General features: G+C 43.3%; 1 protein-coding gene and 1 long non-coding RNA gene across 2 annotated transcripts in view; one reads left to right on the forward strand and one right to left on the reverse strand.

Annotated features, from left to right (window-relative positions):
• LOC135975924 (uncharacterized) overlaps positions 1–11,088 on the forward strand; it is a 31,797-nt gene extending 20,709 nt beyond the window's left edge. Inside the window, exons 2-3 of the long non-coding RNA XR_010593126.1 lie at positions 5,413–5,522; positions 8,312–11,088. This is a non-coding gene — a long non-coding RNA (uncharacterized LOC135975924). The remainder of the gene's footprint in view (positions 1–5,412; positions 5,523–8,311) is intronic.
• Positions 1–12,112, reverse strand: part of DRD2 (dopamine receptor D2) — a 71,727-nt gene extending 59,615 nt beyond the window's left edge. Inside the window, exon 1 of the mRNA XM_005291348.5 lies at positions 11,324–12,112. The gene's annotated coding sequence lies outside the window, so the exon portion shown is untranslated. The remainder of the gene's footprint in view (positions 1–11,323) is intronic.
• Positions 12,113–13,212: the final 1,100 nt, after the last annotated feature.

The raw sequence follows: 13,212 nt of genomic DNA on the forward strand, positions 1-13,212 counted from the left end.
GTCATCATGTTTATGTCATTTTAGTTTAGTTGCGTTTACTGGTTTTCTCCATTTTCTATCATTCTGATGCACGTTTTATGCACTGTTTTCTTTATTTGTTTTTAAATAGACAATGTACATAGATTGTTTATTTCTAAATACATATGTAACCGTATCTGTTTGGCCCACACAAGGTTGTGCTTGGGTTTATGTGGCCCTCCTGTGTAATAAGATTGGGCACCACTGGTCTAAATAGACAAAACAGCAGATCAACATTAAAATGATGAACAGGACTTGGGTGTCCTGTCGTCCCATTCAAGTCTCCATGAACTGTGCTGTCTCTGCAGTTAGCACTGGTAGTGAGTTGAGTATTTCACAAAGAATGATTTATGAACACTTTTAAACTCACCCGGTTTGGTTCACTTGAGGTCATGTTATTTGTGTGTATTTAGATCATTGCCTGGCATTTTTGAAATGTCCACATATCCTGGAAGCTGTACCATTTATAGCACAAAATATTTGTCATGACAGCTCACTATTCCGTATTTGTTCTCCTTTTCTAAAACTTCCACTCATCCTGTCAGGGAGCAGAAACAGTGCCACGTGACCCGTCACAAGATGGATAGCGAATGCTGAGTGTCTGAAGCAAACAGTTGTAAACAAACCCTAGGCTGAAAACTATTAATCAAACCCCTTCATCACATAATCATCAAAATGGTTTTACAAATATAGGATCGGTTCAGGGATGATTTGATAACCATCAAAAAGGCTACATTAATCAGGTCTGAGCCAAAGCCCAGAGATCGGAGATTCCACTGACTTCCGTGGGCATTACATCAGACCCTGTTTCTCCACCCACTTCCAGTAGTGGAAATCAGGAGTTACTCCAATTGCCTCCGTACAGTTACATTGGTGTAAACCCACTGTCAGTGAGAGAGAGGTTCAGTAGGGCTCAGAGAATAGCATGACCTAGTGGATAGAGTCCTAGACTGAGAGCCAGGAGCGAGGGGGGCTAATCCTGAATGTGACCTAGGAACAAGTCAATTTGTCCCTCTTTGTTTCCTTTGTCTGTCAGGTCGATTTGGAGTATAAGCTCTTAAAGGCACGGACTGTCTCATAGTATGTGTTACAATGAGGCCCTGATCTCAGTTAAGGGCTATCATAATGAATATTATTTATGACTAATAGTTGGGACTGGCTCTAGTTATGAAATATGTATTATTCCCTTATCCATTTTATTCCAAAAACTCATTAACAGAGCTCTATATATTCATGAATGTTTCCATCCCATTATGTTTGGGAGCATATAATCTTTCAGATTCAAATGCCATAAAGACCCAGTAATGTTTTTAATTATTGAATGCTGGGTTTGAGTAATTGGGGAAATAAGGCAGAAATGAACCACTGATGCCCTGACCATGCTGTCTTCATTGGCTGTTTTATTCATTATCCTCATAAATGAGGAATAAACATGGCCCATTTTGCTATTTGCTGAGGGTGACTCCAACATAGAAGCCCAACCCTAAGCATGGGGGGACATTGGTAAACCTCTAAGCTCCAAGCAGGAGACCTTTATGTTCCTTGAGAGCTGATGATAAAGTAGATTAAAGCAGTGTGGTAAGCACGTGTTTCTCTTCACACATCTTACTACATTCCTGGCTCCCTGCATCTTCCCGTTGGAGCTCACAGTCCTGACAAACATAATGGGGCAGTTACCAGGATTAGGATTTTTTTTGCAGTGTAATGCATCTGTTGATAGCCACAGGAATTGTTTCATGATCTTCTAACTTTACGTACAGCTATTTAATGCTGTAAAATTACTGGTGAGTTTCCTCTCTTGAGTGCAACACTTCCTTGGTCTGGAAAATGTTAAATGTTAATGTTACAATAGGAGGGCGAAAAAGTTTTGGACGAAAGTTTAGACAATGAGCCAGATTCCTGGTTTGGTGTAAATCCGCCTAGCTCCATTGACTCCACTGGGCTATTCAGCCCTTGGTGTCTTTGCTGAGACTTCCAGTAATGGGGTCAGTTGTGGGTACGTATCCCAGTAGTAAGTGGAGTGAGTCTCCATACAATATCGTATGTAGCACCAAACTGACACAAGATGGGAGCAACTTGGAACTAGTTGACCTAAAGGTTAAAGTCTTTATATGTGATTAACCAAACAGTCGCACAGTTCCCCACGTATCCTGTTTCGCTGCCTTGGTTCACAGGCTCCAGACCGATTTGTGTGAGCACATCAGTTATACTCCCCTCAAGCCTCTATATTTGTTTTGGCCCCAGGGGCTTTCCATATATATATTTGTTCTGATGAAGCTTGGGACATCTGTCCAATGTCACATCCATTGCAGAGATGGATATCCTAAAAGCTACCACTCTTACGTTTAATGAAGGTAACAAGGACAGGACTGGACCTTGGCAATGTCGATTGATTGTGCTGTAGGTAACATTCAATAGTTTTGTTTGAATCAATGAAGCAATTGGAGAATAATGTTCTTCTTAGCATCTGTATGTGTAGATTCTTAATTGACAGTGGGAAGAGCTGCCTGCAGATATGTAAACAATATCTCCTGGATACAAAGAATAAGGAATTCACAGATAAATGAAAGCCCGACATGTGCAAATGCTCTTTCACCCCTCATGATTACTCATCAATGTGGCATGGACTGCATTTTCCACAACTGATGTATCTTGCGAGTGGAAATGGACAGTGTTGTATTCTAAAAAATGTTTTGCTTTTTTCGGCAGAAAATTTCGATAGAAACCAAAAATCTTCAGCAGAAAAATTTTGACTTTTTAGTAACTGGTTGGAAACCAGAAAACCAGCTATTCCAGGGATGAAAACTGAAAAATGTCACCCCAACACTGCCAAAGAGCAAAAAGAGTTTGGCTGAAATTTTCTGGGGCTGGGGGACTGTGGGGGTTTCAGTTTTCTAATTAAATATGACATTTTTGGGGGGGAAGCAGAAACTTTCCTTAAAAATTTTCATTTAGCCAAAAGCCAGTTTTCCATGGGAAAAAATATTTTGACAGAAAATTTCAAACAGCCTGAATAGTTAGAACACTTCAGGAACAACATTATGATCAAGAGTTTCAAAATTGCCTTTGGAAATAACAACAGAGACTCCTCTGACATCCCAGATGTGCCCCATAGGGATGTTTCCGTCTTTGACAAGGACAGTCAAATCCTCTTAATTGGCACATATCCTGCTGGAAACCGACATGCCAAATGAACAATCATTGCGACTCTCAGGGGGCTGTTTTACACTCAGCAATTTAAAACAATTTGTGAAATTGGAGAAATATAAAGGATAGACTATGAAGCAACATTGTAAAGAACATGACAGTGAAGTGAAGAAAAGCTCTTTTAGGAGCCATCCAGAGCTGGGGAAATACCTGATGTGAATGAAACCTACAAAGCTTGGGCCAGATCCTCATCTCGTTTAAATGGGCCTATCTTTATTGAAGCCAGTGCAACTACACTGATTTACACGTGCAGAGGATCTGTCCCCACATCTCTAAGGGCTTAGTCCAACATTCAGTGAAGCCAATGGGAATATTTCCATTAAATAACTTGATCTCTGCCGGTTACACCAATCCCCATGCTAGCATTACCACAACAAATCGTTTTAAAGCAGTATTTTAAATTATTTTGTGAGCATTTGGATCGCAGACAGTGTTTTTACTCCAAGTCTTCACAGCAGCTAGGATAATGGGTACTTAATAGTTGACTGGTGCTATCTCTGTGCAACTGTAAATAACAATTTTATTAAAGGAGTAGTATTTATTTATTTGCATTGCAATAGGGCCTAGGCACCTCAGTCTTGGACCGGGACCCCATGGTGCTAGGTGCTTTACAAACACAGAACAAAATAATAATCATAATAATATAATAGTTAATAGTCTGCAGAACTCTTCCTTAACGTGGAGATTTTGGTGTTGACTTTTTGATGTCCCTAATTAAAAAGCTTTAATTATTCCTATCCATATGTAATTCAGAAACTGTAAATAAGGCACTTACACATTCATTTGGTGTCATTGTGAGCTGAAGAAGTATTTCTGTACAGTTGCAAACACATTTTGCAAGCTCCCTTAACCCCAGGGAGAATACAAATGGTTCAGCTGGATGCTTGTGTCATAGGAAAAAGGCGGCGTTTGCTGTTTAACAGCATGCGGCTGATTTTAAATGGGGGACAGGAATGGTGCCCTTACAACTGTTTCTTTAAATTTAACCATAATTTGTGTAATTTTCATAGGCCAACGTTTTCAAGCGTGGATGGCTAAAATTAAGGTCCTAACTCCACATTTAGGCCCATTTCAGAATGGCGAAGGACATCTGTAGCTCCCACTAATAGCAATGAGATTTGTGAGAACTCATTACTCCTCAAAATTGGGTCACTTTTATTTGGGCCCCTAAATAGGGAGTGAGGGATCCAAGTCTGAGAATGTCAGAAAAGAAAGTGGTCAAGGCACTAATCTAGGACATGGGACACCTAGTTTCAGTTCCCTGCTCCACTACAGGTTTTCTGTGTCCCCTTGGGTAAGTTCCTTATCCTCTCTGTGCCTCAGTTTCCCATCTTTACAATGGGAATAACAGTACTTCACCATGATAAGTATCTTAAAGACTTGAGGTGCTCAGATAATGCAGTAATAGAGGCAAGATAAGTTCCCAAGATAAATAGAATCTTAAATTGATAAATTCTGATTATCATAAGGAATCCCAAGTATTTTGGGGGTGAATAACCAATGCACAATGGTAATTTAGATAGTGTGATATGAGTTAGTAAATGGGACTTGAGTGATTCTAGATCTCAGTTCTAGCATTCAAGGGAATATGAACACATTCACACTACTTAGTTGTTAAGTAAGAATTCCATTTTGTAACCCTGACGGATTCACTGCAACCTTTCTGTATAATTTATTTTAATTACACATCCATAGTATTAGCTCTTAATCTCTTGAAATATGCAGTAAAATAAAATACACATCTTTCAATGAAAAAATATTTCCCACATTTGAAACCTGTAAAGCGGCAGTATTTGCCATTGTGGGACTGAGGTTCGGGATAAATGAAGCCACACACCACAGATAAGGAGCCATGAATCAAAATTAATATTGGTTACAAAGCACGGACACTCACAATGCATTTCACTTATTCTGCTAGTTTTGGACTGCATTTTGATAAGCTGTCATGGAACACTTTTACACGGATTCAGCATGTTCATTTAAAGCCACTGGGAACTTAAAATGTGACTCAATTCATGATTACTCTGGACTACCTATAAGGCTTAACATTGTGTCTTATTATTGACTGGCTTTGTTGCCGCTTACAGCCCCCCCCCTTTTTTTTTTTTTGTCCAAATGCTGCATAACACACAAAGCTGCATTTACATTTTCTGAATGGACTAATCATGTCTCTCTGCTTTGATAAAGAACATGCTGCCACCCACATACCCACATGGAACGCATCGGAGAAGAGTAAACCAGAAATAAACCCATTCCAGGGGGATGGAGAGAAAAATACCCACAAAGATAATTGGGAGGTATGTACAAGCAGATAAGTAACAGATCACTCAGGCACATCTTCAAAGAAATAATGAAGCTAAAAATATGCACATGAGGGACAGCAAGAGAAAACATGACTGATGTGGAACAATTGAAAGAGGAGTTAATACTTATTAGCAACCATTTTAGATAGAATATTGGTTGGTTTTGTAACGGCGTAAGGAGTGACGCCTTTGATAAGACTTAAACAGTTGCCTTTCCCTTTAGAATCTAGTTAGCAACATGCTGGAGAGTCAAATTAATCAAGCTCATTTGTGTGTTACTGAAGAATTAGCCAGAACAACTGTAGATGCTAAAAGCTTTTCCATGTAAGTTTCAGTGCAGGGGAGAATCAGACCCCAGTCAAATCTCTCCAGTGCAGACCCAAATTCTCCAAACGCTGTCTTGAATTTGTTTACAGTCCAATCTACTGCATCCCCTCCCTTATTCTGTCCTCTTAAACTTGTTTAAATGTCTGTTGCGCACAAAGTGAGAAACAGATACTGTATCACTTGCCGATTTTGCAACACTGTTAATAAGAAATCAATGCACAGGGACTGAAATTCACCCCTGTTCAGAGGGCCAATACAAGGTCAATGCACATTCCACATCCCACTTCTACCTATAGGGTAGTGCCTAGAGAACTACTCCTGCATTTGATGTTATGTGCATGCTTAAATGCTTTGCTATATCAGGGCCCAAGTAAGCAATGTTCATCCACTAAGTTTAAAATAACAAGGTAGCTCAGGTGAAGAGATGGGTCAGAGAGAAGGGTAGATTTAGCATTAGCATGTGCAGGATAAAGCAAGAACGTGCTTTGGCAGCTATGCTGTACCAGGAAGCAAGGAGATCAGGCTTCCATGTGCTAGTCTCTATTTCTGCAAAGTTTGTAAATAGGTTCCTATGTAGCTTCATAATATTCTAGTCTCTCTTCTGGGGATTTTTAATTTTTTTTCCATAACTGGATGTTCTCTGTGTTGTGGAACCAACTATTTCAAGTTGGCTACAGTAAAGAGTTTCCTGTGAACACTTTTTGATGCCAATGGTAGAGACTGAGGAAGCTTAGACATAAGTCAATCCATATCTGGGTGTATCTAAGTCCTCCACCCAAAGGACCATCTGGGTTGTTATCTGAAATAGAGAGACTGTTAGCTGTCCAATAGGATGAAAGATTTTCCTTCCAATAGCCTGAGATTTCATGGTATGACCACCACACGTGGATAAAATGTTGAAGAATCAAAATTGAGGCATCCAAGACAATAACTGCTTCTGAGAGTAAGGTGTTGGTTCCTTCTTAAATGGAAAGGGATTGAAAGATATGACACTCCAAGCTGCCTCTGAAATCAGAATATTACAGACTCTTTAAAGGAAGGTTTGGGGTTCCATATTTAAAATTGAGTAGGGAGGGGAGTCCCTTAGCTTCTTTCATAGAAGGTGAAAGTTTAAAAAAGAGAACATGCTACACGTCCCTTAATTTTCCTATTATGTCTGCTTTATTAGAGAAAATAGAGGGATTGATTTTCTGTTGCTCTACACCCTAGTTCATCATTTACATCTATGCAAACTGAATGTAAAAAAGCTGATCTGGTAGCATTTCACACCAATGGATAATTGTCATTTTAATTAACCTCTACCCCGATAGAACGCTGTCCTCGGGAGCCAAAAAATCTTACCGCGTTATAGGTGAAACTGTGTTATATAGAACTTGCTTTGATCCACTGGAGCGCACAGCCCTGCCCCTCCGGAGCGCTGCTTCACTGTGTTATATCTGAATTTGTGTTCTATCGGGTCGCGTTATATCGGGCTAGAGGTGTATTTCCTTAATAAAACCTGTTAATACAGACTAGAGTTTATACCTGTGATTGTGGTCACTGTCTTTGGTCTTTGTGTGGTCCCAGAGCCTCCCAATTTGAGAAAAGCACTGGAGGTGGTTTTTCACTCTGAGCTTGAAACTGTAACAACAGGAGCTGAATCCCCACTGTGGTTTAACACAGACTGGCAATTACATTAAATAAAAGAGTCTACACTTGGCTCAGGTGCAAATGGCTGGACAAAGTGCAGGGCAGTGGAGAATGAGACCACTAATGACTAAACTGACTCTGTTGGATTGAGGGAGTAGTAGGGAGGGCATATTTAGTTGTAATTGCTCAATAGTCATAATTGGGGCCCTACCAAATTCACGGTCCATTTTGGTCAATTTCACAGTCATAGGATTTTTAAAATAGTAAATTTCATGGTTTCAGTATAAAGGAGTTAGGCAGGGGGGAGTCGTGGGGTTATTGTGTAAGTGGGGGTGTACTTATTTCTGCGCTGCTGCTGGCGGTGGCTCGGTCTTCAGAGCTGGGCAGCTGGAGAGCGGTGGCTGCTGGCCGGGAGCCCAGCTCTGAAGGCAGAGCCACCACCAGCAGCAGCGCAGAAGGAAGGATGGCATGGTATGGTATTGCCATCCTTACTTCTGTGCTGTGGCCTGCAGAGCTGGGCCCTCACTCAGCAGCCGCCATTCTCTGGGCGCTGGTCTCCCCTGTGAAATCTGTATAGTGTAGGGTAAAAGCACACAAAAGACCAGATGTCACGGGGGGAGACCAGATTTCAGTCCATGGTGCGTTTTTCATGGCTGTGAATTTGGTAGGGTCCCAGTCATGATTCTTGTGCTAACCATCCGTGACAATGACCCACTGAAGCCAACTGCCAAATGAATTGTCCTATGCAGATGCGAATTTACAGTTGTGTGATGTTACAGCAAAGATGGAAAGGCTTTGTTTAATTATTCTACCTACTTCCTTCCTAGTGTACGAAGACAGAAGAGGAGGTAAGTGACGGTGCCTTTGTGAGATCGATGGGTATATGTGGAAGTTCCTCTTTGCTCTAATGAGTTACTGAAGATACTGGGCACAATTCTATGCTGCTGTAACTCCATTGGAAGTGAATGAGAGAAGTTTCAAGACTTTTGGACCTCTGGAAGCCACCTGTGTTGACTAATTCTGATTCCAAGAGACACCTTGGAAAGAGGACTTGGAAATCCTGCTGCCTCTGTTCATAAAAGGGGGGCAATTATAGAATTGCGTAGGGTTAGATTGTGGCTTTTGCCAAAGCCCTGCACAAAGTTGCATTACTGTAGGAGTAGCTCTGGGAGGCATTGACTGTGGCAACCTTCTCAGCCTCAGCTCCTCTCCTGCATTTTCCTTGGTCCCAGGCACTAGTTGTTCACCACTTGTCTATAGCTGCAGAAGATTACGATTTTCCTCCGTGTGGACTTGACTACTCCAGCCAGTACCCAAAAGGCAGAAGTCAAGGCTCCACCCATCCCCTGCCCACTTGTCCCACCCAGGGGACAGTAAGCAGAAGAGGAACCTGGCAAATGCATACGTGCCTGGATCTGGGTAGCCTATGTAAGAGTATAAGGGGGCCAAAGATCCTTATACCCTCTGACTGCTCTCTTGCACAGGCATCTAGGCCATGTCACACAATCCTGCCTTTAACACTTATCTTGTAAATGACACTAAAGGGTAATACGAATAAAACATGAGCTGTTGGCTTCAGTGTATATATTGACACTCCCCCTATAAATGGTACTGAATATTAACCCAGAGTCACTCAGCTTTTGTGGTGGTTCATGTGAATCTGGCTGAAGCCTGAAAAAAAATCATCTGCTTTTTAGAAGATAGCAGTGATTTAAAAAATTGTAACAGCATACACGGTCTTAAAACAACAGCTGATCACATATGCTGGGCATAAAGCCCCTGTCTTCTTCGTTTAAGTGGTAACATGTTATCCTCATTATGGAACAATAGCTAAGATACTGTAGTAATCCTTACGCTAACAAAGGGGTCACACAGATTATCTTGAGATACTTCCTAGAACAATGTGGCATGTCATGCTGAAGCCATGTTGTGCATATACACACAGTGCATGTGGGCATAAAGATATGCCTGAAGATAGTCTGACATTTCAGACCATCATGCAAATGGGTATCATGGCATGCTATATGCATGCTCCATGTGTGTGCATATATATATATATATATATAGGCCACTTAGTGTGACATGTCATGGAATCTTGTGATACATCACACAGGAAACTTAGATGTGTTAACCCAGCTGTGAGTAGAAAGGGAGATCTATATGGATCATATAAAGAGATATTGACTCAAATGAGAGGGATTCTGCCAAAACAAACCAGTGTAATTCCAATGACTTTAACAGAGTTATTCTGCCTGATTTTCACCAGTGTAATTGATTGGCGAATTAAAAACTCTCTGTAGCTCATATATGCCTTTCACTATATGCATGGTGCATGTGAGGGAGATTCACTTAGTTCATAAATGAACACAGGAGTAATTTAAGAAGTTTGCTTTAAGGTGAACAGTTTTTGATTAGGATGCAGGCAAGGTGAAGAATGGAGATTTAACGATAACAGAATGTCCAAAGACATGAAAATGAAGCAGACAGAATGGAACAAGAATACACCCCAGAAATAAACTAATCAAATTTGGTTAATGGTACTCAGAAATTGCTCATAGCACTCTCCTCTTTTAGGGAAAGAGCAGTAGCTCCACTAGTTAGCCAACTTAATTTGAGTTGCTAGGAGCAACCCACAAAGATTGACTTTGGAAAGAATAAAAATTCCTAGTATAAGCCTGTGCATGGTTAAGACCATTGTGTGATTAAAGAATCACACTTAAATCAAATCTGTAGATGCTAAAAACATATTAAACATCTTCTGCAGTGAACTACACATGTAACGTGTGTTAGCAAGGGATAGTATCATTTCTTAGTTGGTTACTTGTAAATGACTTTAAACTTTATTTGCATGGACAGCAGCGCATGATCCACGTCCTAACATACTGTTTGTACTTTTCCTCCATATCTTACATCTTGACTACCCGGACTGAGATTTAATTTTAGTGTACAAGGGTCATCTGGGTATAAGCCATTTGCACCCAGCAACTTGGACAAAAATGCTCTATCAGGAATGCAGATAGGGCCCAATCCAACTGTCAAGATTCCCATTGACTTCAGTGGGAGTCAGATGAAGCCCATTGCTGACTAGCAGAGACACAAGTATCAGTGTAACAGTGAAGATTTGTTTATTCCCCACAAGTCACTATAAATCGTCCACAACTACTACTGGCAATGTTTAGAGGAAATAGCCCTAAAGATTGCTTTCCAACCTCATTCAGGAAAAGGTGAAGATAACAAATTCCCCTCCATCATTAAAAAAGATTATTTATCATAAAGATCTGCCTCATTGATTGTGCTGAGAAATAAATAAGGGCTGATGTGGCTCTGACTTGAGGTAAAATACTAAGTGGCACAAGAAAAAAATGTCCTTAAAGACTGATTTTTATCCTTGGGATATGACAGCAGCAATATGCTGGATTCCCTGATTTGAGTGCATCCAGGGGAACGGAGTGAACCCTAGATGTGTTCTCCTCTGTCTAAACGCTTTAATTGGGAGTTTGCCCTGTTGGTTTGTTTCCTGTGTGTATGTGTGTGAGAGAGAGAAATTAAGCATTACACTTCTAATGAAAACAGTGTGTTCCTTTGGCAACAATAAATGCATCTTACTGTGGTTTATCTATAGAGTTGGTTGAAAATGGGGGTGGGGAGAATCATGAAAAATTAGGTTTTTGGGGGGGGGTTGATTCAAATTGTAGAAGAGAATTTTCACTGCAGTTTTGAAATTTGGAGAAATAAAATAAAAACCCAGTCCACACCTTAGCTCCGTCTGTCCATCTCCTCCCCCATGGCATCTGTACCATCCATATTATTTGAGGAGAAGAGAAAAAAAGAAGTCTTACCTTCAAGCCATACGACTCACTGGAGCAGAGAGCTGGCAACACTTCTTGTCCTGTATATCCACAACAGCACCACCCTTCACCGGGGCTTCTCCCACCCTTTTCAGAGCTTTCCACCAGACTTTCCCATGTTCCTTGGCACTTTCCCTGAACGCGCAGCAGTGTAACCCCAACAAACCAGGAACCGCTGGTGGGAAACGCGCTGTTATTGCCCACCGAAACTTGAGTCAGCAATTGCCAGAGCTTCGCGCGCTGGGGTGTGTCAGGTTTTTTGTAAGGAATCTGACTTCGGAGCAAAGATTTTTTTCTGCAGCTCGGTCGCTGTCCAGGGCTCAGTGAAGCGCTGTGCAGAGGCTGAAGCAAGGTGACAATTTCCAACAGCCCAGACGTGGAGTATCTATGGAATAAAGCAGTCCTTTGTCTCTCCCACACACACACACTAAAATAAACCAGGACTGCAAGGGATTTGGGTCAGCTCCTGCTCCCCTGCCCTAGGACCTGGTAAATAGTCTCTCTCGCACTTTTTCTGGTTTTCGCGGCTAGTAGCAAAGTTCCCCCCCTTGGAGGTCAGCTCGGGGGCTCGGTCTCACACGCGCCGGCTTCCTCTGCCTGCAGTCCCCTGGGCCGCTCCTCTCCCAGCCAGAGCCGCGGCTGCGGGACCCGGGGTCGTTCCCAAGCCCTCGGCCCGGGCCGTTCCGGGGGTGGCCTGGCCGGGCAGCGGGGCGGGGAGGAGGCGGCGGCGGGGTTGCGCTGAGCCGGCAGCGACCAGCGGCGGATTCAGCACTGCGCGCTGGACAGCTCCGCGGCGAGCCGGGGCGGGAGGCGGAGCCGAGCTCGGGGCTCGCCCTACCCCTCCGGGCAGCGGCCCCGGCCGCCAGGCAGCGTGCTGGAGCCATGCAGCACAAGCCCCTTTGGCTGGAGCTCGCCCCCAGAGACAGCTGCACAGTGGCCGGGCCGGGCAGGTGCTAAAGGCACTCCCAGCCCATGCCAATGCTGAGCACCCCTCAGCCAGGGAAGGGAGCAAGTCAGTGCCCCCTTCGCCCGGTGAGAGCCCAAAGGCCAGCGTGGCAAGGCCTGAGCAGAAGCACGAGTCCCCCCGCTCCCAGGAGGCTGGGGAAGGCAGGAGTGGAGGAGCTGACGGGTTGCCGGTGGCGGCGGCTTGTCGGTGCATGCAATGGATGGTCTAGTTAGTACCGAGTCCTGCCTTGGGTGCAGGGGACTGGACTAGGGGACTTGTTGAGGCCCCTTGCACGTCTGTGATAGTGAGCACACCACAGTGACGCCACAGCTAAGCAGGGCCCTTGAGGAGCGGGTGTCACTCCAGCTGCTGCAGCCCCACTGGGTTACGAGCTCAAGTTTCGGCAGCATGTGAGCTTCAGTCTCATTCCCCCCTACCCCCCAGGCCCGCCAAACGAGCCCGCGAGCTCCACCTGCAAGCACCACTTGACTAGAGCCAGCGACAGGTGTTTGTGTCTGGATAGGACGGAGTCACGTTAGGAGCAAAAGCGGAGTTACACCATGAGCGAACATTGCAGTGGGGACAAGCCCCAGGTGTGAAAGGAACAGGACAGCAAGGAGAAGGAGGCGGAAGGAGCTGTGAGCATGGCCCTGGGTTGACGCCCTGGGGCAGAGAGTCTTTTGAGCAAAGTGCTACCTGAAAAGGCCCAGGCGGGTTTCTGAACAAGGCCATGGGATCTGTTTCTACTGTGTTCACAGAAACAGCACTATGTTAGTTCGCACCAAAGAAATACCTGACTCCTCTCATCAATTTTTCCTACTAACGGGGGAAACGAGTTAGGCCCTGATTACTGGCTAATTTCTTGGGTGAAGAGGAAGAACAATACTCATGGTGATAGACAGATAGATCCTTTTATCCTATGAATATTAAGGGG

This window comes from Chrysemys picta, chromosome 16 (genome assembly GCF_011386835.1).
Source record: "Chrysemys picta bellii isolate R12L10 chromosome 16, ASM1138683v2, whole genome shotgun sequence".
Classification (NCBI taxonomy): domain Eukaryota; kingdom Metazoa; phylum Chordata; order Testudines; family Emydidae; genus Chrysemys; species Chrysemys picta.